Source organism: Mustela nivalis (assembly GCF_964662115.1).
Source record: "Mustela nivalis genome assembly, chromosome: 2".
Classification (NCBI taxonomy): Eukaryota; Metazoa; Chordata; class Mammalia; order Carnivora; family Mustelidae; genus Mustela; species Mustela nivalis.
This window is the reverse complement of record NC_139021.1, coordinates 95,665,202-95,688,921: the sequence shown is the minus strand read 5'-3', so window position 1 is coordinate 95,688,921 and position 23,720 is coordinate 95,665,202. Positions and strand designations below refer to the sequence as shown.

The 23,720-nt window shown below is 41.1% G+C and overlaps 1 protein-coding gene across 1 annotated transcript in view; it reads right to left on the bottom strand.

The window, feature by feature from the left end:
- TRIM67 (tripartite motif containing 67) overlaps positions 1 to 23,720 on the bottom strand; it is a 357,821-nt gene that overhangs the window by 47,683 nt on the left and 286,418 nt on the right. The window lies entirely within an intron of this gene.

The window sequence follows — 23,720 nt, the reverse complement described above, 5'->3', positions numbered from 1 at the left end:
CCCAATCTCATCTAATCTTCACAAACAATCTTGGGTCACCATAATTCCTCAAACTTATGATGGGCATATTTTTCCATATTGATGTGGCTGAAATCAGGAAGTCCCTATAATTGAGAGAAATTTCTCCCTCTCCTTACCCAGTCCTTGAAAATTTTTTATTAAATTAATAGGCATCTTATAATCACTTAGAATCTTGGACATATTTTACTATTCCCATTTTATAAGCAAGGAAACTGAGATGAGGAAGCTCGAGGTCTTGCAACTTGCGATGATGGACCTAGAGCTGGTTTGACTTCAAATTCAAGCATTTTCTTTAAGCCACAGTTGCCAACTTCCCTCTGAGCTTTGAGTTGGTAGAGGGGAGGCCAGGAATGCAGACAAGCTATGCTCTCTGTTCTCACTCAGCACTGTTGAACAGGAGGCTGTCCAGGCTACTGCCACTCTCCAGGTTGTGTGTGCCTCTAATATGTTCCTGGAAACACCCTGTATTATTTCTCTGTAGCGCTATCATCATCTGCCATTTTATTCATGTATCTCTCTCCTCTAGATAAGAAGCTCCTCAAAGATGTAATCATGTCTGTCTTGTCCCCTGCATTGTGTTTTCTCCACCATTGGCTGGCTCCTACTAAGTTTTCTGTCTTTGTGGACCAACTGACTAGCTGTAGGTTCAAGATTATCCATCCCCATAACCTATAGTATAGCTCTAGTGGAAATCTTTCTTTTTTTTTTTTTCCTGCAGAAGGTATCAACAGATCCATATGGAAATTTTCTCCTTTTAAGTCTCAGGTTCAGGTAGGTTATTTTCATTTTGTTCTTGTGTGTGTGTGTCTGTATGTGCACGTGCTGTTAAAGACAACAGGCCCAAATAGAGTCACTTATGCTAAGACCCACATCACCAAACGTAGACTTCGTTACAATTTTGGCTGTACTAGAAATTGAGTCTGGAACCAATCAGAAATTGCCTGATTAGCACTCATTAGGTAATCTGCCTAATGGAGACTTGTCATCCCCTAGAGAAAGTCACCTTGTAATAACCAACCCATTGTTTTGTCCAAGTATAACTTCCTTGTTCCCACTCCCTTCTGCCTATTAAATCTTTCATTTTGCATAGCTCCAAAGAACTCCTTTCTATCTGCTTGATGGGATACTGCCCTATTCATAAATCACTGAATAAAACCAATAAGATTTTTAAAATTTACTCAGTTGAATTTTGTTTTTTAGGAATGCATATCTTCTCTTAATGTCCTTTACTTCTGATCTTTCTTTTTTTTTAAGAATTTACTTATTTATTTGACAGAGGGAGATCACAAGTAGGCAGAGAGGCAGGCAGAGAGAGAGAGAGGAGGAAGCAGGCTCCCCACTGAGCAGAGAGCCTGATGCGGGACTCGATCCCAGGACCCTGGGATCATGACCCGAGCCGAAGGCAGTGGCTTAACCCACTGAGCCACCCAGGTGCCCTACTTCTGATCATCTTAGTGTTTAATTATTTCTATGTGGTTATCTTTCTTTTGTTCATCTCCAACTTTTTTTTAAAACTAATTATGGATTTTTAAAAAGATGGCTCCATATTTAATTCCTCGTTATGAACATGAATCCCTCTAGTGTCATCCTAAGTACTCTATTTTCCATAGCCTCGTTTCTTAAAAAAAATAAATAAATAAACATTTGGACACATTGGAGCAGCACATTAATAATTAAAATTCCACAATGCACTGTCATCAAGGCAGAGGAAAGCATTCTGCCATGAGTTTCTTTGTGCTCCAGGATTTTTTTTTGTAAAGATTTTATTTATTTATTTTAGAGAGAGAGAACACAAGTGGGGTAGGAGCAGAGGGAGAGGGACAAGCGGACTCTGCTCTGAGAGCAGGGCTGGACACAGGGCTCAATCTCAGGACCTTAAGATCCTGACCTGAGCCAAAATCAAGATTCAGATGCTTAACTGATTCACTCCTCCCAGACAGTTTTTATGCTTAAGTGTCCCCAGAACACTCTGGAGGCAGGATGGTGTTGCCTCTCCACCCAAAAAAGTCATTTACTCAAAGTAACACAGCAAGTTACAAGTAAAACAATCTTCTTTGTCCTTTGAATTTCAAGTATGAGATAGAAGGGTAGTTAAGGCTTTATCAATTAAAAATAGGAGCTGTGTTCTCAAGCATAAGAATCTCTGAAATTTTTAAATGAAAAAAACCACGATATTTTTCTTTTAAGTATTTGTTTTTTACAGTGCAGGATGATTCAGGAAATTTAATAAAAATCTACAGCCCAGGAACCATATGGTGTAAAGTAGTTTGAATTTAACTAGAAAAAAAGCAGCCACATCCACTGCTATGCGTGGTGCACCAAAGCTGCTTTGTGGCAAAGTTAATGAGGAACAATTACCACTAGCAACACAAAGCATCTCTCCAGGGCATACAATTGGCCTCTTCTCCAGAAGACCGATTCTATACAGGAATCTAAAAATCCAGCCACTTCCCTCTTAAGATACCCTTGACTGGTGCTTAACAGTCTTTGTTTCAAGTGAGTACCACGTGGTGATTACATGGTGATTGCCCCACCCCTCCTCCAAGGCTGAGTCTCTTCTCTACAGATCAGGATGGTCTTGGAAAGCCCGACCTTCTCTCACTGCATCCTTTGCAAGCAAAAAGGTTCAGAACAAAATGTCAGATGAAACAAATTGACTCCAGCTTACAGGGCTCCATATATATATATATCCAGAGTATCTTTATCCTGCGTGGAAACTAATATTATTACCATAAAAACAACTTCAAATATTTCCCCATGGTTACAAATTTCAGCCATGAAAATTGTAATAGTGCTTTACATTTTCATGGCACCCTTTCATATATACCATCTAATCTTACCCTCACCGCAGCGCAGAGTGGCCTGGGAGATGGTGAGACTGAAGGATAGGTGCTGGCCTGTGTGGTGGAGTCTCATCAGCAATGCTAACACAACTTGACCCCAAGCCTAGGCACAGTTGTTTAGTCCAAGGGTAGTCACCTGAACAGGCTGCGTCGATCAGAATCTTCTCTTCCCAGAATGTAGCACTGGAATCCAGAGAAAGAATCCAGGTGAGCTGGGCCTCCAACACCAAAGTTAATGAGCTGTTGTGATCATAGAGAAAGCAAAACAAGCAGACAAGTGGTGAGTCCAGCAGAAATGCAGAGACAGAAAAGAAAGAGGGTCTTCTCAGGGGCCCGCAACCTTTCGTATTTCTGAGACCCAGCTACGCTCCTATCTATAGGTTGCATGAAATACCCTCTGCCTTTATGACATTATGATGTCCTTCTTTTCCTTTCAGAAAAGGTAGGCATTCAGAAAAGAGTTCAAAAAGACAAGATTGGGTTGACCCATCTGCTTATTCAAGTGATTAAGGTAATGCCCTTGTTTAGTTGGAGACTTCAGTCAACTCTGTCTGGATGTTGACATATTTCTGGTTTCAAGCTGTTTTTATTGAATAATAGCCTTGACTACTCTTTATTTTTGCTCTTTTAATTCCCGGAGTCTGTTTTCTGCCCATAGCTTGACCTCTTAAATTTCACCTCTCCCTTTGCTCTCACCCTAACCACCAACATGAATGGGCCACTGACTTCCTTTGCTGGGCTCTGTGCTTCCTCTGTTTGACCACAGCAGAAGTCATGGCTCCATGGTGTCCTTATTTTCTGCAGTCAATATTCTTTTAGACAGGAAATCAATGGGATGTTAGAATGTACTTGGTAGTGCCTCGAAGTCTAACAGTCTCCCATAATAATACAAAGGGCCAACCCTCAAGGTTTGTAAACAAGTTGGTTAATTGGTAGGAATAAGAAAGATCAGAGAAGAAGTTTTAGACCATTATGTGAAAGTGCTTTCAAACTCAGCTTTATTCACCCTTCTCCCCAGCAAAGATATACCACAAGGGGAGAGAACACATAGGCCACCAGGCAGGGAGTCTTCTGTATGGCAGAGTGCTGGAGATAACTCAAAACCATGTCACCTGTCCAATCCACTTATAACAGGAAGTCACCATACACTTAAGCAGACTGCAGCTGCTGCTGCTTTTTTTTTTTATATATAAGATTTTGTTTATTTATTTGACAGACAGAGATCACAAGTAGGCAGAGAGGCAGGCAGAGAGAGAGGAGGAAGCAGGCTCCCAGCTGAGCAGAGAGCCCAATGCGGGGGCTCGATCCCAGGACCCTGGGATCATGACCTGAGCCGAAGGCAGAGGCTTTAACCCACTGAGCCACCCAGGCACTCCCGGACTGTAGCTTCTTAATGTCAATCATATGTGGACTTATTTCTACCTAAGGATCCCTCAAGTTTTAAGAGAAATTTGACAAGCCTTCTGAGTCTTGAGGCAGTGCAGATATTGGAAGTATGGGCTTTGGAGCTAGACGATACAGGTTGGAATCCTGGTTGCGGCTGGGAAATTTTTGACAAGATCCTTAATCTCTCAGAGACTCAGATTCCTCAGCTGTCGGTGGAGATAATAACAGCATAACCTCAAACAGTTGGGACAAGTTCGTGAAGTAAAACACCTAAAACATTAAGAACAGTGTGCAGTATGTAGTGTTCAACAAACATTAGGTATTATTACTCTCGATTTCCCGCCGCCCCAACATGTGTTATATGTTAACGTCTCAACAGATATTGGTAATAAGTGAACTGAAAGTAGTCTATTTGGGCTCAAATATAGGACTGTATATGAGAATAGTAGGGAAAGTGAGCCACATGTCTTTGTGTGAGTGACAAAGGAAGATGGAAGAGCTATCAGAACCAATCTCTCAGGAAATGGATGTAGTATTTAGGAAAAATACTATCTCTGCTCCAGAGGAACTTAATATCTAAGGCAGGTATCACAGTCAGAGCAAAAAAAAAAAAAAACAAAAAAAAAAAAAAAACAACACAGAAGTAATGGACTTGCCAAAAATAGAGAACAGGGTTTTTATTTTTTCTTTAAACAAAGGGAGCAAAGAGAGACTTTTAAGTGCTTACACTGTGCGTTGATTAAAGTTTAAGAGCATTGATTTCAAAGCTTTTAGTGAAACAGTGCTAAATAAAGAAATTGTGACCAACTCATACACATCTTTTATGTACATTTAACTGGGTGATATTTTGATACATTAGTCAAATAATCTCAATATTTTTAATAATTTCTTTTCAGTTATTTCTCTTTATCTCAAGATCCTTTCATTGAAATTCCATACCCATCTTAAAGGGATGGTAGTCGTGGTAGAACCGAGAAAAAAGGGAGTGAAGTCTTGGCTTGTGACTTCCAAGTAAGGTTTTGAATTCAAGGCAAAGACAATATTTTAAGAGAAAAAGAATAATTTTCAAACTTTGAGAGTAAGAAAGTTTTGAGCTTGAAATAACTCATTGTGCCTAATTTATGTCATAAGCAGTCTTATAGTCATAAGACTATAAGATCAGTTGGAATCAGTTTCTCCTGCTTTAGGAAGAAACAATAACCAAACAACAGAAGTGTCCTTAGAAGAAGACAACACAGAATCAGGAGAGCTGGAGAGTTGAGTGTTGGCTTGTCACTAGGAAGGTATTGCAGACTGCTGTCCCCATACCGGTCCCGCAGGAAGGGATGGGAAGAACAGACCCTTCGTGGAGATCAGAGGATCTGAAAGCAGAGAGAATCAGAGCTTTAATTTTCAGGAGTAGCCTGAGAAGCCATGAGCTTCATGGAGATTCCAGATGGGTGAAAATGCAGGAGAGCTGAAAGAGCTACATGTGGTGTCCAGATGGACAAGGCAAGGCAGCCCAGCTGGGCCCCTGAGCTCCCCACAAGTGGTCCAGAAGCACCAGAATGTTTTTTTGTGTGGCTCAGATCTACCCCCAGAAAGCTGGCAAACTTAAAACTTTTAGTCAGATACAAGAACCATATGACCAGAAGTCAGACTGGAAACCAGATATGTCAGTAGATGCCAGTGTGTGTGAAGATGATGGTTACATGAGACTAGAGGCTTAGTGCCCTTTCACAGACACATGCTCTCATAGAGCAAAGCCCTGTGGAACTCAGGTTACCTCCAGGGAGGTGAGGAGGGAGGGGTAGGGGTATTTGTCTGGAAATGACTGAAAAAACACTTAGCTAGTAGATAATAAATTTCTATTATCCAGCAGAATGGGGGCTGAAATAGAAACTGAATTCACTTACAGAGACAACAAAAAGACACATTTCTTGTCCCCCTAAGTGTTTGCCATGAGAATCATATACTAGTCAAATATTCCCCAATTATGATAACATAGTGTATTACTAGTTTCAGAGGTAGAGTTTAGTGATCCATCAGTGGCATGTGACACCCAGTGCTCATGACTTCCTGTGCCCTTCTTCATGCCCCTCCCCCAGGTCCTCCATCCCTCCCGGCACCTCCCCTCCAGCAACCTTCAGTTTGTTCCTTATAGTTGAGTCTCTTATGGTTTGCTTTCCTCTCTGATTTCATCTTATTTTATTCCCCCCCTTTCCCTATGATCTGCTGTTTTGTTTCTTTAATTCTACATATGAGTGAAATCATACAATAATTGTCTTTCTCTGACTGACTTATTTCAGTTAGCATAATACCTTCTAGTTCCATAGACATTGTGGCAAATGATAAGATTTCTTTTTTTTTTTTTTTTAAATGTGACTCTGAACCACCTTCTTTTGAGGGCAGGGTTTTATTTATTTATTTTTTTAATATTTTATTTTTTTCCACAGTTGAGCTATTGTGGACATTGCTGCTATAAATATTGGGGTATAGGAGCCCCTTTGAATCACTGTTTGTATCCTTTGGGTAAATACCAAGTAGTGCAATCACTAGATCACAGGGTAGCTCTATTTTTAAATTTTTGAGGAAACTTTATACTTTTTTTCCAGAGTGGCTGTACCAGCTTACATTCCCACCAGTAGTTTAAGAAGGTTCCCCATTCTCTGCATACTTGCCAATATCTGTTGTTTCATGACTTGCCAATTTTAGCCATTCTGAGTGGTGGGAGTTGGTATCTCATTGTGGTTTTGTTTTGCTTTTTAAAAGATTTTATTTGTTTATTTGAGAGAGAGACAGTGAGAGAGAGCATGACTGAGGAGAAGGTCAGAGAGAGAAGTAGACTCCCCATGGAGCTGGGAGCCTGATGCGGGACTCAATCTCAGGACTCCAGGATCATGACGTGAGCTGAAGGCAGTCGTCCAACCAACTGAGCCACCCGGCATCCCTCTCATTGTGGTTTTGATTTGTATTTCCCTGATGCTGAGTAATGAGGAGCATTTTTTCATGTGTCCATTGGCCATTTGTTTGTCTTTTTTGGAGAAATGTCTCTTCATGCCTTCTGCTCATTTCTTGACTGGATTATTTGTTCTTTGGGTGTTGAGTTTGATAAATTTTTTTTATAAAATATTTTATTTATTTATGTGACACAGAGAGAGAAAGAGAGCACACGCAGAGAGAGAAGGAGAAAGCCGACTCCTCGCTGAGCCGGGAGCCCGATGTGGAACTTGATCCTAGGATCCTGGGATCATGACCTGAGTGGAAGGCAGCCGCTTAACCAACTAAGCCACCCAAGCATCCTGAGTTTGATAAATTCTTTATAACATTTAGATACTAGCCCTTTATCTGATAAGACATTTGCAAATATCTTTTCCCATTCTGTTGGTTGTCTTTTGCTTTTGTCCATTGTTTCAAATCCTTTTTTGTGCAAAAGATTTTTATCTTGATGAAGTCCCAGTAGTTCATTATTGCCTTTATTTCTCTACCTTTGGAGAGATATCTAGCAAGAAGTTGCTGTAGACAAGGTTGAAGAGGTTGCTGCCTGTGTTCCCTAGCTTTTGATGAATTCCTGTCTCACATTGAGGTCTTTCATCCATTTTGAGTTTATTTTTGTGGATGATGTAAGAAAATGGTCCAGTTTCATTCTTCTACATGTGACTGTCTAGTTTTCCCAATACCATTTGTTGGAGAGACTGTCTTTTTTCTGTTGGGTATTCTTTCCTGCTTTGTCAAAGATTAGTTGGCCATAGAGATAGGGTTCCATTTCTGGGTTCTCTAATCTGTTCCATCGATCTGTGGGTCTGTTTTTTTGTGCTAGTACCATACTGTCTTGAAGATCACAAATTTGTAATAGAACTTGAAGTCTGAAATTGTGATGCTGCCAGCTTTGGTTTTCTTTTTCAACATTTCTTTGGTTATTCGGGGTCTTTTCTGCTTCTATACAAATTTCAAGATTATTTCTTCCAGCTTTGTGAAAAATGTTGGTATTTGAATAGGGATTGCATCAAATGTGTAGATTGCTCTAGGTAGCATAGACATTTTAACAATATTTTTCTTCCAATCTGTGAGCATGGAATGCTTTTTTATTTCTGTGTTCTTCTCTAATACCTTCTGTAAGTGTTCTATAGTTTTCAGAATAGAGATCCTTTACCTCTTTGGTTAGGTTTATTTCTAGGTATCTTGTGGTTTTTGGTGCAATTGTAAATGGGATCAATTCCTTGATTTCTCTTTCTTCTGTCTAATTTTTAATGTATAGAAATGCAACTGATTTCTGTGCATTGATTTTATATCCTGCTACCTTGCTGAATTCCTATATGAGTTCTAGCAATTTTGGGGTGGAGTTTTTTGGTTTTCAATATAGAGTATCATGTCATCTGCAAAGAGTGAGAATTAGACTTCTTTTTTACTGATTTGGATGTCTTTTATTTCCTTTTGTTGTCTGACTGCCGAGGTTAGGAATTCTAGTACTATGTTGAACAGCAGTGGTGATAGATATCTTTACCATATTTTTGACCTTAGGGGGAAAGCTCTCAGTTTTTCCCCATTGAGAATGATACTCACTGTGGGTTTTTCATAGATGGCTTTTATGAAATTGAGATATGTTCCCTTTATCCCCACACTGCAGAGAGTTTTAATCAAGAAAGAATGCTGTATTTTGTCAAATGCTTTTTCTGCATCTTTTGAGAGGATCATACAGTTCTTGTCCTTTCTTTTATTAATGTGATGTATCACATTGATTGCTTTGCAGATTTTGAACCACCCTTGCAACCCAGGAATAAATCCCACTTGCTTGCAGTGAATATCCTTTTAATGTACTGTTGGATTCTATTGGTTAGTATCTTGGCGAGAATTTTTGCATTCATATTCACTAGGGATATTTGTCTATAATTATCCTTTTTGATAGGGTCTTTGTCTGGTTTTGGGATCAAGGTAATGCTGGCCCCAAAATGAGTTTGGAAGTTTTCCTTCCATTTCTATTTTTTGAAATAGCTTCAGAAGAATAGGTATTCACTCTTCTTTAAATATTTGGTAGAATTCCAGTAGGAGGCCACCTAGTCCTGGACTCTTCTTATTTGTTGGGAGATTTTTGATTACTGCTTCAATCTCTTAGCTGGTTATGGGTCTGTTCAGATTTTCTATTTCTTCCTGTTTTGGGTAGTTTATGTGTTTCTAGGAATGCATCCATTTCTTCCAGATAGCTTAATTTGTTGGCATATAGCTGTTCATAATATGTTCTTATAATTGTTTGTATTTCTTCAGCGTTGGTTGTGATCTCTCCTCTTTCATTCATGATTTTTTTGGGGGTCCTTTCCTTTTCTTTTTGATGAGTCTGGCCAGAGGTTTATTGATCTTATTAATTCTTTCAAAGAACCAGCTCTTTGATATGTGCTATTGTTCTTTTGATTTCTATTTCATTGATTTCTACTCTAATCTTTATTATTTTTCTTCTCCTGCTGGATATAGGCTTATTTGCTGTTCTTTCTCCAGCTCCTTCAGGTGTAAGTTTCTGTCGTGTATTTGGAATTTTCTTGTTTCTTGAGAAAGGCTTGTATTGCTATACTTTCCTCTAAGGACTGCCTTTGTTGCATCCCAAAGGTTTTGAAGAGTTGTGTTTTCATTTTCACTTGTTTCCATTAATTTTTTTGATTCATTAATTTCCTGGTTGACCCTGTCATTCTTTAGTAGGATGCTCTTTAACCTGCATGTATTTGTGTTCCCTCCAATTTTTCTCTTGTGACTGAGTTCTGGTTTTAAAGCATTTTGGCCTGAAAGTAAGCAGGGAATAATCTCAATCCTTTAGTACCAGTTTAGACCCGATTTGTGACCCAGTATGTGATCTGTTTTGGAGAATGTTCCATGTGTACCTGAGAAGAATGTGTATTCTGTTGCTTGAGGATGAAATGCACTGAATATATCTGTGAAGCCCATCTAGTCCAGTGTGTCATTCAAAGCTCTTGTTTCCTTATTGATCTTCTGCTTAGATGATTTATCTATTGCTGTGAGTGGGGTGTTAAAGCCCCCTACTATTATTGTATTATTATAAATGTGTTCCTTTAATTTTTTTATAAATTGGTTTATATAACGGGCTGCTCCCAAGTTAGGGGCATAAATATTTACAATTGCTAGATCTTCTTGCTGTATAAACCCTTTTATTATGATATAGTGTCCTTCTTCATCTGTTATTTCAGTTTTGGGTTTAAAATCTAGTCTGTCTGAGGATTGTTATCCCAGCTTTCTTGTGGTGTCCACTAGGATGATAAATGACTATCCACGTCCTCACTTCTAAAAGGATCCCCTTTAATACTTCTTGCCTGGCTAGTTTAGTGTTCACAAATTCCTTTAGCTTTTGTTTGTCCTGGAAACTCTTTATCTCTCCTTCTATTCTGAATGACAGCCTTACTGGATAAAGTATTCTTGGTTGCATATTTTTCTCATTCAGTACATGGAATTTATCATGCCAGTCCTTTCTGGCCTGCCATGTCTCTGTGGACTGGTCTGCTGCCAGGCTTATGTTTCTACCCTTGTAGGTTAAGGACCTCTTGTCCCAAGCTGCTTTCAGGATTTTCTCTTTAACTCTGAAATTTGCAAGCTTCACTATTATACATGGAGGTGTTAACCTATTTTTATTGATTTTGAGAGAGGTTCTCTGTACCTCCTGAACTTGGATGCCTGTTTCCTCCCCCAGGTTAAGGGAATAAATAAAGGGAACTAATAAATAGGTTCTCTTCCTCTGGGACTTCAATCATTTTAATATTGTTCTTGCTTTATGGTATCACTGATCTCACCTTGTAATTAGTAGTTGTTTATCTCTCTTTTTCTTAGCTCTTTATTCTCCATCATTTTGTCTTCTATATCACTGGCTCTCTCTTTTTCCTCATTTATCCTAGCAGTTAGAACCTATGTTTTTTTTTTTTTAATCACATCTCTGTGATAGCCTTTTTCATCTCGACCTGATTAGATTTTAGTTCTTTTGTTCTCCAGTAAGAGATTTGCTAGTGTCTTCCATGCTTTTTGCAAGACCAGCTAGTATCTTTATTATCATTATTTTGAATTGTAATTCCAACATCTTACTTATATCCATATTGATTAAATCCCTGGCAGTTGAGTACTGCCTCCTGTTCTTTTTTGGGGTGGGTTTTTCCATCTCATCATTATGTCCAAAAAAGAACAGATGAAAGAGAGAGAAAATACGAAAATAGCAACACCACCACCAGAAATATATACACTAAACAAAGCATAAGAGAACAGAAATTATAAAAAGAGATAGAGAGAGGAAAAAAATCCAACAAGAGGTTGAACAGAACACAACAATAAACTAGATCCTGGGTGTATTTTGGTCTGTTTGTTAAAAAAAAAAAAACTAGATCCCAAAATGAAAAAGAAAGAAAAAACCTACAAAATTTTATATACAAAAATAAAATTGAATACAATGGAAGGAAACCAAAAATGAAAAATATATATAAAAGTGCAAATGTGAAAATGAACATTAAAAAAGAGTTTTAAAAAGAATTGATAAAATAAGGAAAAAGGAAAAAATAAAACTTAAAAGATTAAATAATAATAAGAAAAAACTATGAGAATTCTATATACTCTTTTCCCCAAGCACTGGAGTTTTTCAGTTCTGTGTGATCGGTAAACTTGGTATTAGCCAGATATTCCTGCTGATTTTTGGGGGGAGGGACCTGTTGCACTGATTCTCAGGTGTCTTTGTCCCAAGTGGTATTGCACCCCCTTGCCAGGGAGCTGGGCTCAGTGAAAGTGGCTCTGGATTGTACAGTGTGGTGCTATTTTGCTGCCTGAAGGCTTTCAGCACAAATTTGGGGGGTGAAATAGCAGCTCCCGACACCCTCACAGAAAAGCAGTCAATTATTCTTGCCTTTCTGGCTTCCCACTGCACTCTGTGTTCATCTAGCCAGTGACTGAGAGTTTTTATCTCAGGCATGCAACCCTGTTTGGACTCTCCAGACTTTATAGACTCCTGCATCCTGCACCCATGCTTTTTCTCCTGGGGGGTGAGGAGGGTCTTGCCAAGGTTCTGTCTCTTCTCAGGACCCTGCTTGGAGCCTGACCAGGCTGTTGTTCATAGTATATGGCAAGAAAGCCAGCACCTGGACTCACTGTTTGCAACTGGCTTCCCCGTTCTAATGCTTGGGAACTCTGCCGCACTCAGGCACACCTGTTCTTTTTGTGACCTGGGGGATGCTGAGACCACACTGTCCCACCTAGGATTCTGCCCAGCTTCGCCTCCTGTGCACCTTTCAGGCAGCTATTTTCCTTACTAGAGCAGACTTCTAAAAGTTCTGATTTTGCACTCTGCTGCTTATAACACTTTCCAGTAGCCTCCTTAAGCTGTCTCCCTCCCCAGGGCAGTTAATCTTCTGATATATATCACCTTGGAGTCACATCTCTACACCTTCTCCCTTGAAAAAGTGGTTGCTTTTCTATTTGTAGAATTGCAGCAATTCTTTTCTCAGCTCTCCGGTTAATTTTGCAGGTATTCAGAAGGATTTGACGACTATCTAGCTGAATTCCAGGGACCAGACAAAATTAGGGTTCCCTGCTTCTCTGCCATCTTAACTCTGGATGAGATAGTAATTTTAAATGTGTAACAGATATCAGCTGGAGCATGCTTGTCCCTTGAAATCTAGATATTTTTATTCAAATTGGCGATTCCGTGTCTCTTGAAAGCTCAAATCTCTTTATGGTTTTACAGAACTCACAGAGTGCTGACATTCTCAATGTCATCTCTGACTGTGGCCATCTGTTAAAGCACAAGTCACGCTTGCTCTTTGCCCATGTCAAATTGAACACGATACCCAGCTCTTCCTAGGTTTCCTAAATGCCCCTTCTTCCCTCTCTCCAACTCTGAGCTAATAGTTTGACACAAGACTTGAGTCCTTTGGACCTGTGCTTTGCTGGTATAACTGAACTTCTGCTCTGAACTGCTGTCCTGACCAAAGGGGTCAAGTCCTTGGTGCTGCTGTGGCATGACCCTGCTCCTCTCATCTGTGTCCACTCCGTCTTCATGTGAACAGGTGGTTCAGCTCGCCTAAGAGTCTAGACTCAGGTGATAGGATACTAAACGCTGTGGGACAAAGTCACATGATCTAAAACACATGTAACTGGAGGTGCAGAAGGAAAAGAAAGTGCAGCCCAGATTGTGATCACTCAAAGGTGTATTTTGGAAACACTAGGGCAATCACTAAAAATGAAATAAAAGCGGAATAACTAAGTTAACAGTGGAGGTAAAGGGAATCATTTTAAAAATTCAAAAGAAGACAGGAAAAGAGGAAAAAAGAATCAAGCGGTACGTGGGACAAATGAAAAAACAATAGCAAGAGGGTAGATTTAACTCCAGTCATATTAACAACTACATTAAAGGTCAATGTTCTAATAACTTCAATTAAAAAGCAAAGATTGACAGGTTGAACTTAAAAAAGCAAGGAACCTAGTTTAAATTTAAAGACACACAAGAAGGGGTGCCTGGGAGGCACAGTTGGCTCAGCATCAGACTCGGTTTTGGCTCAGGTCATGATCTCAGGGTTACGAGATTGAGCCCTGTGTTGGGCTCCATGCCCAGCAGGGAATCTGCTGGAGATTCTCTCTCTCTCTCTCCCTCTGCCCCTCCTACTTGTGCTCTGTTTCTCTTTCTCTCTAAAATAAATAAGTAAATAAATCTTTAAAAAAAACCAAAGACACACAAATCGATGAAACTTCAGAGTCAGTTGAATCAAGACATGGTACACCTGAAACTAACATAGCACTGTATGTTAATGATACTGGGATTTTAAAAATTAATTTAAAAAATTAGAGGCAATATCCATTCAGATATAGTACATTCAGAATGAGATATCAGCAAAAACAAAGGGGAATATTATATAATTAGAAATGATAAATTCAAGAAAATGTAACACTCTTAAATGTGTATGCAGAGTGTATTAACAGAGCTTCAAAATATATAAATAAAAAATGGAAAGAATTGAAAAGAAATAGTCAAAAAATCTACAATTATAATTGGAGTCTTCAACACTCTCCTCCAATGAATAACGCAAATAGACAAAAAAACCGGAGAGGATATAGACAATTTGAACAATACTATTAACATCGTGATCTAACTGATACTTATAGAATACCCCATCCAACATCAGCAGAATACAGTACCTTTCCAAGGGCACCTAAACACTTACCAAATAGTCCATACTCTGAACTATAAGACAAAAAAAAAATCTCAATACATTAAAAAAAGATTCTTGTCATAAAAACTGTTTTCTCCAACCACAATGGAATTATGTTAGAATGAATAATAGAAAGAGCTCTGTAAAATTCTTCTTTTTATAAAAAAAAGTTATATTTTTAAGTAATCTCTACACTCAATGAGGGGCTTGAATTCACAACCACAAGATCAAGAGTCGCATGCTTTACTGACTGGGCCAGCCAGGGACTCCAATCTCTGGAAAATTCTTAAACACTTGGCATCTAAATAACACACTTCTAATTCCAGGAGTCAGAGAAGAGTCAAAACAGAAACTGACATTTTGAACTGAATGGAAATAAAATTCAACATACCAAAGCTGTGGACTGCAACTCAGAGAAGAAAGCAGTGATTAAGGAAAACTTAAAGCACCAAATGGCTGTATCAAAAAGGAAGAAACATCTTAATGACATAAAATTCCACCTTAAGAAATAGGAGAGCAAATTATAGCCAAAATAAGCAGGAGATAGGAAATAATGATGACGAGAGCAGAAATCAGTAAAACCGATTACAGAAAAGTAATAAATGAAATTAAAATCCAAACGTTTCTGTGAGATCAATAAAATTGATAAACTCCTGGAAAAACTCATCTGCAAAAGAGAGAAGAAACACATCACCAGGCTCTGGGATGAGAGAGGGAACATCACTATAAATCCCTAGTCATTAAAGAAAAAAAGAGTGGGGGCACCTGGATGGCTCAGTGAATTAAGCATAGGACTCTCTTGCAGCCCAGTCTTGATCTCGTCATGAGTTCAAGCCCCAGTTGTTTAAAAAAAGGGTGTGCGTGTGATTATTATGAAAAATTTTATGCCAATTAATTTTTACAGCTTACATGAAAAGGGTAAATTCTTTGTCTCAAGGAGAGAAGTCTCTTCTAGCAAGAAGAGAGATAATGATTAGACCTGTGTCTGTGAAATAAAATGACTTCATACTTAAGAATTTTCTCACAGAGAATACTCCAGGTCCAGATACCTTCACTGGTGAATACTACCAAAATGTAAGCAAGAAATTTTGCCAAAATTTTAAGACATCATAACAATTTTTTATAAGCTTTTCCAGAAAATATAAGAGAAGGCAATACTTTCCAACTCATACTGTAAGACCAGCATTACCTTGATGACAAAACAAGGCAAAGATCTTAGGAAAGTTACAGACCAATATCTTTTATGAACACAGTAGCAAAAATCCTTAACAAAATTTGAACAATTCAAATCCTTCCATATATAAAAAGAACAGTACTTATGGCCAAGAGGGGCTTTTCCCCAAAATGCAAATGTGTTTTAACATTAGAAAATTAATCAGTACAGTTCATTCTATCAGTAATACTAAAAAAGATAAAATTTATGATTATCTCAATAGAAGAAGAAATAGCATGAAAGAAAGAAAAGTGAGACCCACCCACGATTAAAAATTCTAGGCAAGCTAAGAATTGGCAAGAACTTCTTTAACCTGACAAAGCACATCTATGGAAAACCGCACACTTAAGTGAAAAACTGAATGCTTTCCCCTTAACCTCAAGAACAAGGACATGATTTTTTTTTTTTTTTTACTACTTCTATTCAGTATTTTACTTGTGGTCCCAGTCAGTGCAATAAGCCAGAAGAAGAAATTAAAGGCCTACAGATTAGAAAGGAAAAAGTTAAACTTTTTAATTTGTTTATGACATGATCATTGACCGAAAATTCCAAGGCATCTACTGAAAAGCTACTAGAACTAAGTGGGTTTCGCAATGTTGCAAAGGTCAAGATGCAAAAGAAATTTTTAAAAAGATTTTGCTTATTTATTTGATAGAGCATGCAAATAAGCAGGGGGGAGGGTCAAGGGGAGAAGGAGAGGCAGATTCACTGCTGAGCAGGGAGCCTGATGTAGGGTTTGATCCTAGGATCCTGGGATCAGGACCTAAGCTCAAGGCAGCTGCTTAACCAACTGAGCCACCCAGGCACCCCAAGATATAAAAATGAATTGTATTTCTATATGCTAACAATAAGTAATTGGATATTAAGAAACAGAAACACCTGGGGCTCCTGGGTGGGCCAGTTGTTAAGCATCTGCCTTTAGCTCAGGTCATGATCCCAGGGTCCCTGCTGTGCGGGAAGCCTGCTTCTCCTTCTCCCACTCCCCCTGCTTGTGTTCCCTCTCTCGCTGTGTTTTTCTCTGTCAAATAAATAAATAAAATCTTTAGAAGAAAAAGGAAAAAGAAATGGAAACACTATTCGAGAAGCATCAACAAATTAAATATTTAGGGAAAAGTTTAGCAAAATATGTGTAAGACCAGTACACTGGAAGACTATAAAATGCAGTTGACAGAAATTAAAGAAATAAATAGAAAGATATACTGTGTTCATGGATTGGAAAACTCGATATTGTTGAGATATAATTTCTCTCCAAATTGGTTTATAATTCAATGCAATCTCAGTAAAAATTACTGAAGAGTTTTTTTTTTTTCACAGAAGTTGACAAGCTGATTCTAAAATTTATATGGAAATGCCAAAGATCTTGAATAGCCAAAAGGATTTTGAAAAAAGAATGAAGTTGAAAGATTCACACTACATAATTTAAAGACTTACTGTAAAACTACAGTAATCAGGACAATGAGTATGGTTAACAAATAGATATAGAGATAAATGGAACAGAATAGACTCATATTTGATTTTCCTGCAAAGACACAAAGGCAATTCAATGGAGAGAGGTTCCTCTTTTACTGAGTGGTTCTGGAACAACGGAATATTCATATGCAAAAATAAACCCTTATCATTACCTTGCATCATATGTGATAAATTGATTTTAATTTTTTGAAATTTTAATTGTGTTATGTTACTCACCATACCATACAGTTTAGTTTTCGGTGTAGTGTTCATTCATTCATTCATTCACTGTTTACGTAGAACACCCAGGGCTCCGTGCAATCTGTGCTCTCTTTACTACCCACCACCGGGTTCACCCATCCATGAACTCAGCAGCTTCACACATCCACTGGGCTCACAGTTCTGTAAGTCAGATGTCCAGTATTCTGTGCCTGGGCATCCCGAGGCTGAAACCAAGGGTCAGCCAGGATGAGTTCTTGTCTGGATACTCCGAAGAAAAACCCACTTCCAAGCTCATTCATGTCATTGACAACATTTAATTCCTTGCGACCATAAACATAGGCCCCATTTCCTTGCTGGCTGTAAGCTGGGTCAGTTCTTGGTCCCTAAAGTTCACCCCTATTCCTTGCCACATGGCCCTCCGCATCTTCAAGCCACCAACGTTGAATCTCTGACTTGCTACACTGACCAGCCAGAGAAAACACCCCACTTCAAAGGGCTCATATAAAGAGGTCAGGCCTGGGGCACCTGGGCATCTCAGTTGGTTAAGTGTCTGACTTCAGTCAGGTCATGATCTGAGGGTCCTGGGATCTAGGCTTCATGCTCAGCTAGGAGCCTGCTTCTCCCTTTCCCTCTGCCTCACCCCCCTGACTCATGCACACGCTTGCTCTCTTTCTCTCTCAAATGAATAAAAAAAAATCTTTAAAAAGAAAGGTCAGGCCCACCTGGGTAATCTCACTATTTTAAGATCAACTGTGTCATATAACATAACCTGAGTATGAGAGTAAATCCATTATACACACAGTCCTGGGAATTATGCAGGCCAAATGCAGGCTGGGGAGTGGGGGCACGGGGTGGGGGGCAGGAATTCCTGGAGACCATCATAGACTTCTGCCTGCCACGATACTTGAATAAATCTCTCTTAAAAATTAAATTTCATGTAATTATACATTTAACATGTTGCCTTTTTGAAAAAGATAAAATTATTTAAATTTGGGACTGTCCCAGAAAATCTGGTATATATTGTTGCCATATGATCTAGTTATTTTCCTGGTACATATGTTAGGATAGGATTGAGAGGGATGAAGCTAACATATTTTGAATATCTACTATGTGCCAGACACATGCTAGACATTTTACATAAATAAAGCATCAAAGGGCCTCTGATTCAAAGGAGATGATGGGAGAGTGGGTAGAGGGGAAGGGAAAGCAGGCACCATTTCCAACGCACAGAGTTGAGAGTGGAAATACCAGAAAGCAAAACTGGGTCATTCTGGGATTCTGTCTCCAACAAGAAAAAGAAGGGAACCTAAATCAAGGGGTGATAGAGATGGTGGAACTTGTAAATAGCCCCCACCGAGGTGTCTTGTTGGGGGCGGGGGCAGAGCTTCTCAGCTGGAGTGTCTCCGATGAATTGCACGTGTCAGGGGTCAGATAAAGCCAGAGAAGCCTCCTCTTTATTCCTGCAAACTTCCACCTGGGCCATCGTTTTTGAGATGTGCTCTCAGGTGAAAAGGTTGAGAAGCCCTGGTCTGGGGATTAAGACAAGACTCCTCCAGAAGTAAGAAAGGACACAAAAGACCCAGGCAGAACAGAATCATATCTCATAAAGAAGAGTTCTGGGGTGGGATCTGTTCTGGGACCCCTCAGAAGGGCTTGGCTTGTCTTTTCTAAGCTACAAAGCAGCAGAGAGATCTGGGATTTAGGTGGACCTAACTTTAATAGGACCAGAGGCCATTGATCTGCAGACCAGAGAGGGAGGAACAGGACAGGACTGTGACCAGAGTGCGGAGCCGGCTAAATGGCGAGCTGCCTGCTACGGTGGCTGCCTGGCCCACCTGTCCCCAAGGGCCCCACAGGTGTCGGCACTGACGCCTTAACCAACAAGCCCTGTCGAACCCCAAGCTCAGCCGGCCTCGGTGAGGTACTGCTGTGGAAAGGGTAAAGATTCTGGAGTGACACACACCGGGGAACCCTTCCTGGCTCCACCACTTGGCAGCTCTGAGCACTGAGGCCAGCTATAAAATATCTCTGAGTCTCTGCCCACATCTGTATAATGGGAGTGCTTGCTGGTAGTGCACTGAGGAAATGGGAGCTTCAGTACACCTGGTGGGGAGGTGTGGCTGTCCTGTGGCAGGGGTTGGGGGAGGGAGGTGGCTTTCTTTTGGAGATCACTGATCTGTCCTCTGCTGTTGACCGATCTGTGTATCTTCCCTTTATTCCCTACCCAGCCCTTGCCTGCTCCCTTTCCTCTGCCCTTGGGGTGGGACGCGTTTCCTGTGCTTAGGGCTGCTCACTAGAGTTCTTCCGGTAAGACCATCACTCAGAACCACCAAGGTGCTTACCACACCTTGACCTTGCTCCATGCCTGATTTGTATCCCTTAGTTCCAAGGCTGGACTTTTTCCTTACTCTTGGAACTCTGCTGGTGGTTGTACTCCAGGGGCCCTTTTGATACAGGATAAGCTCCCCTTGGCCTGGTTTCTTTCCCTCCTCCTCTAACCTACACTGCCCCATCTGAGATTGGTCTAGTCCCTCTGAGGGCTGACAACTAAGGGTCAAGAAAAAAATGAAGGCGACACCGACATACCTGAGTGCCAAGAGGTGCCCCACCCTTCCCCCCTGCAGAGAGAATGCGCTGGGAAGGAGCACTGGATGGCCAAGAAGGAGGGAAGAGGCTGCCAGGGCAGGAAAGGAAAGGGAAAGACATTCCAGGTGGAGCAGCTCTGCCCAGGGGTGCTGGAGGGCAGGGAAGGATTGGCTGGAGTGGGTGGAGACATCATCCCAGGGACCCACTGATGACTAAGATGTCATCCCCTCCACTCCTCAAAGCTGCCCTGTTTCTAGGCTTTTCCATATCAGAAAGTGACACCATTGGGACACGGGGGTGGCTCAGTCAGTGAAGCGTCTGCATCGGTCCGGTCATGATCTCAGGGGCCTGACTGAGTCCCACATCAGGGTCCCTGCTCAGCGGGGAGTCTCCTTCTCTCTCTCTGGCTCCCCATTCCCCTGGACAGTTCCCGTAGCTTCCAAACTCATCTCCCTTCCTTCGTTGTTGCCTTCTTACTGCACTCTCCATTCAGCAGCTGCAGTGGGTACACGCACACACACTCACACATGGCATCGCTCTTATCACTGCTTAACCTCCTTCCTTTGCTTCCCCTGCTCTTCCAATACATTTCAATTTCCTTTTAGGACCACAAGTCTTAGGAGAACGCAGCCCACACGGAGTGCTACACTTCCAGTCATTGAAGTCATTTGCTGACGGGCGCCAGCCCTCCCAGCCTCCTTGCTGTTGTTCCAGAACAGTGCAAGCACTTTGCTCCCTCCCGCCCCAGCACTCCCTGTGCTAGGAGGGGTGTGCGCAAGAGGCTCCCTGTGACCAAGAATGCCCCCCAGCACCCACCTGACTCCTGGAGAGCCTTCTCCAACCACACATATAAGGAGCACAGACCCTCCTCCAAACTGCTCCTTACCGTTTTTTTTTTTTTTCTTTAAACAAGTGTTTCACAGTTTGCAATTATCTTGCTTTCTGTGTACTTACTTTTCTGTGGTTTGCTCTCTGACTAGGCAGAGGATAGAAATCAGCCGGTCTTACTCAGTTCTACTCACAGAGTAGAGTAGGTCCTAAACATAGTAGGTCCTAAACAATGTTAGGAAATGAGCGTGTGGGGCACCTGGGTGGCTCAGTGGGTTCAGTCTCTGCCTATGGCTCAGGTCATGATCTCGGGGTCCTGGGATTGAGCCCTGCATTGGGCTTTCTGCTCAGCAGGGAGCCTGCTTCCCTTACTCTCTGTGCCTGCTGCTCTGCCTGCTTGTGATCTCTCCCTGTCAAATGAATAAATAAAATCTTAAAAAAAAAAAAAAAAAAAAGGAGTGTGTGACTTAGGATAGGTAAGTCCACAAGATGAAGTGCCGGCTCTGGGCCCTCCCTGTTCAGAGCATGTGTGTAGCCTACATTCTGGAACACAAGGAGGAAGGTTGAGCCACCGTCTAGGAGGGGGGGGGGGCTTCTCTCAGGCTTGGGAAGGTGCCAGAGCAAGAGCTAGGGCTGTGAAGGCCCAAACCCCCGGGGCAGGCCAGAAAAGGGCGCCTCCCATGTTCTCTCTGGAGCTGGGGCCGGGCAAACTACCGGTACCATGGAGATGAGGACAGAAGCTGTGCTAGCCACCCTGCAGTCCCAGAGATTAGAACTCAGCCCCATGGGGCCCTCTACGCAGTACAGCCCCAGAATCTGCCTCTGCCATTTGCTAGACATTCCAGTACATTCCATTCACCCTTCTCTCTGGCCTCCCACAGCGGAAAACGCATAAGGGCCTCTTTCACCATACACACATGCATTGTGTGTTCCGGCTTCGGGCTATTTGAGCAGGCCTGGAACTGGCTATATTTCAAAGATGATGGGATTCTGGTATTTATAGCTTTAGTGAGGGCTCTGGGGCTTTGGGGTGGAAAACACTATGTAAACTTCAGCTCTTGGAGCTCAGCTGTCTATATGTTCCTGCATATAAAGTGTAGTTTAATAGCAGTTCTGACTGCCACCCTTGTAGATAAAGTCATAACAGTGACCCGAGATCATGACCTGAGCCATAGGCAGAGACTGAACCCACTGAGCCACCCAGGTGCCCCACACACTCATTTCCTAACACTGTTACGACTCCCCTGTGGTCAGCCCACAGCCACCTTCTGTGAACTTGAATGGCCAGCACACAGCTCCCGTCCCTGCGTACCTCTGTGGTCAGCGCCCTGTACCCTCCCAAGTGCTCTGTGAAGGTTTTCTCAGGGTTCATGCTCTGTGCTTCTCCTTTCCAAGGAGATGGGCCAATTCTCATTAAATGGAAGAGTGTGTAGCCCAGAAAGCTGAGAGTAGAATTTCTGCCTTTGCCATCCTTTTGTTCTCTTTTTCCCATTAGGGTGTTTTGGAAAAACATCATCACCACTACAAGCTTCAGTTACCCCCTGTGCAGGCTGGGTTCAGAAATGATCTGCCCGAATTTGTGAAGAACGTGGGGAAACACTCCTAAAAATACTAGGTCTCTCTACCAGCCATGCTCTGGTCACCGAGCCTGCCAAAAAAAGAAGAAAATGAAGTGAAAGAATTCAAGACATGAGTTGAGGCTGCTGAAGGGGAGCCAAGAGACAAGGATATTGGAACTGTCAATGGCCGAAGGTATTTGGGGGGGGCCTGCAAAAAGGAATAGATGAGTCATAGGGGGAAATGAAAACCTCCTTGTTGGGCCAGAACATTTATAGAAAAGAAATCAGTAGTAATTTGGCCAAAAAGCCACACATGAAGCCTCTGTCTAAAGTTGGGGAGCAAGTTGCATTTGAGATGGGAGGCCTGACTCAGTGGCTGAGGCCATACATGCCGCCGTTAATTAAAGACTGAGGATGTGGGGCACCTGGCTGGCTCAGTGGGTTAAAGCCTCTGCCTTCAGCTCAGGTCATGGTCTCAGGGTCCTGGGATTGAGCCCCGCATCAGGCTCTCTGCTCATTGGGGAGCCTGCTTCCTCCTCTCTCTCTCTCTCTGCCTGCCTCTCTGCCTACTTGTGATCTCTGTCTGTCAAATAAATAAATAAATAAATAAAAATCTTAAAAAAACAACAAAACAAAACCAAAAAACTGAGGATGTTTCAGGGTGTTACATTCCTTATCTTATCTAAACATTACAAACAGCTCTGGAAAATGGGCACCCTCTTCCCTATTTTATAGATGCATAAACTGAGGCTCACAAATGATTGAATCTTTCTTTTTCTTATAAAGTCACAGTTTTTTTTTTCTTATAAAGTCACAGAGCTAGTATTTGGTAGCCCATACTTTCCCTTCCCTGCCCCACTGTGGGGCGATATGAGGCAGCCTGGCATAGTGAAAATGGCGTGGATTCGTGAATTCATGGATTCATGGATTCTGGAATTGGACAGGCTTAGGTTTGAACTTCAACTCCACTACCTACTAGATGAGTGGTCGTGGGGAAATTGTCTCACGTTTTGGGGTTTAATTTCCTCATCTGTAAAAACTGGGATAGCTTCTAAATGAAGAACTAGTAAATGAAATTTAACAATAACACATTGAAAGAATTGTGCACCATTACCAAGTAGAATTTATTCCTGGAATGCAAGGATTGTTCAACATATAAAAGTCTATCAATGTAAAACAACAATAACAGAATAAGGGAGAAAAAAATGCACATGATCATCTCAATTGATGCAGAAAAAGTAATTGACAAAATTTAATACCATGATAAAAACCGTCAATACACTAGGAATAGAAGTAAACTACCTTACCTCAATATAATAAAGGTCATATATGAAGAGCTCACATCTAACACCACACTCAGTAGTGAAGGACTGAAAGCTTTTCCTCCAAGATAAAGAATAAGAAAAAGATGTATACTTATACAATTTCTATTTAATGTAGCTCTGGGAGTCCTAGC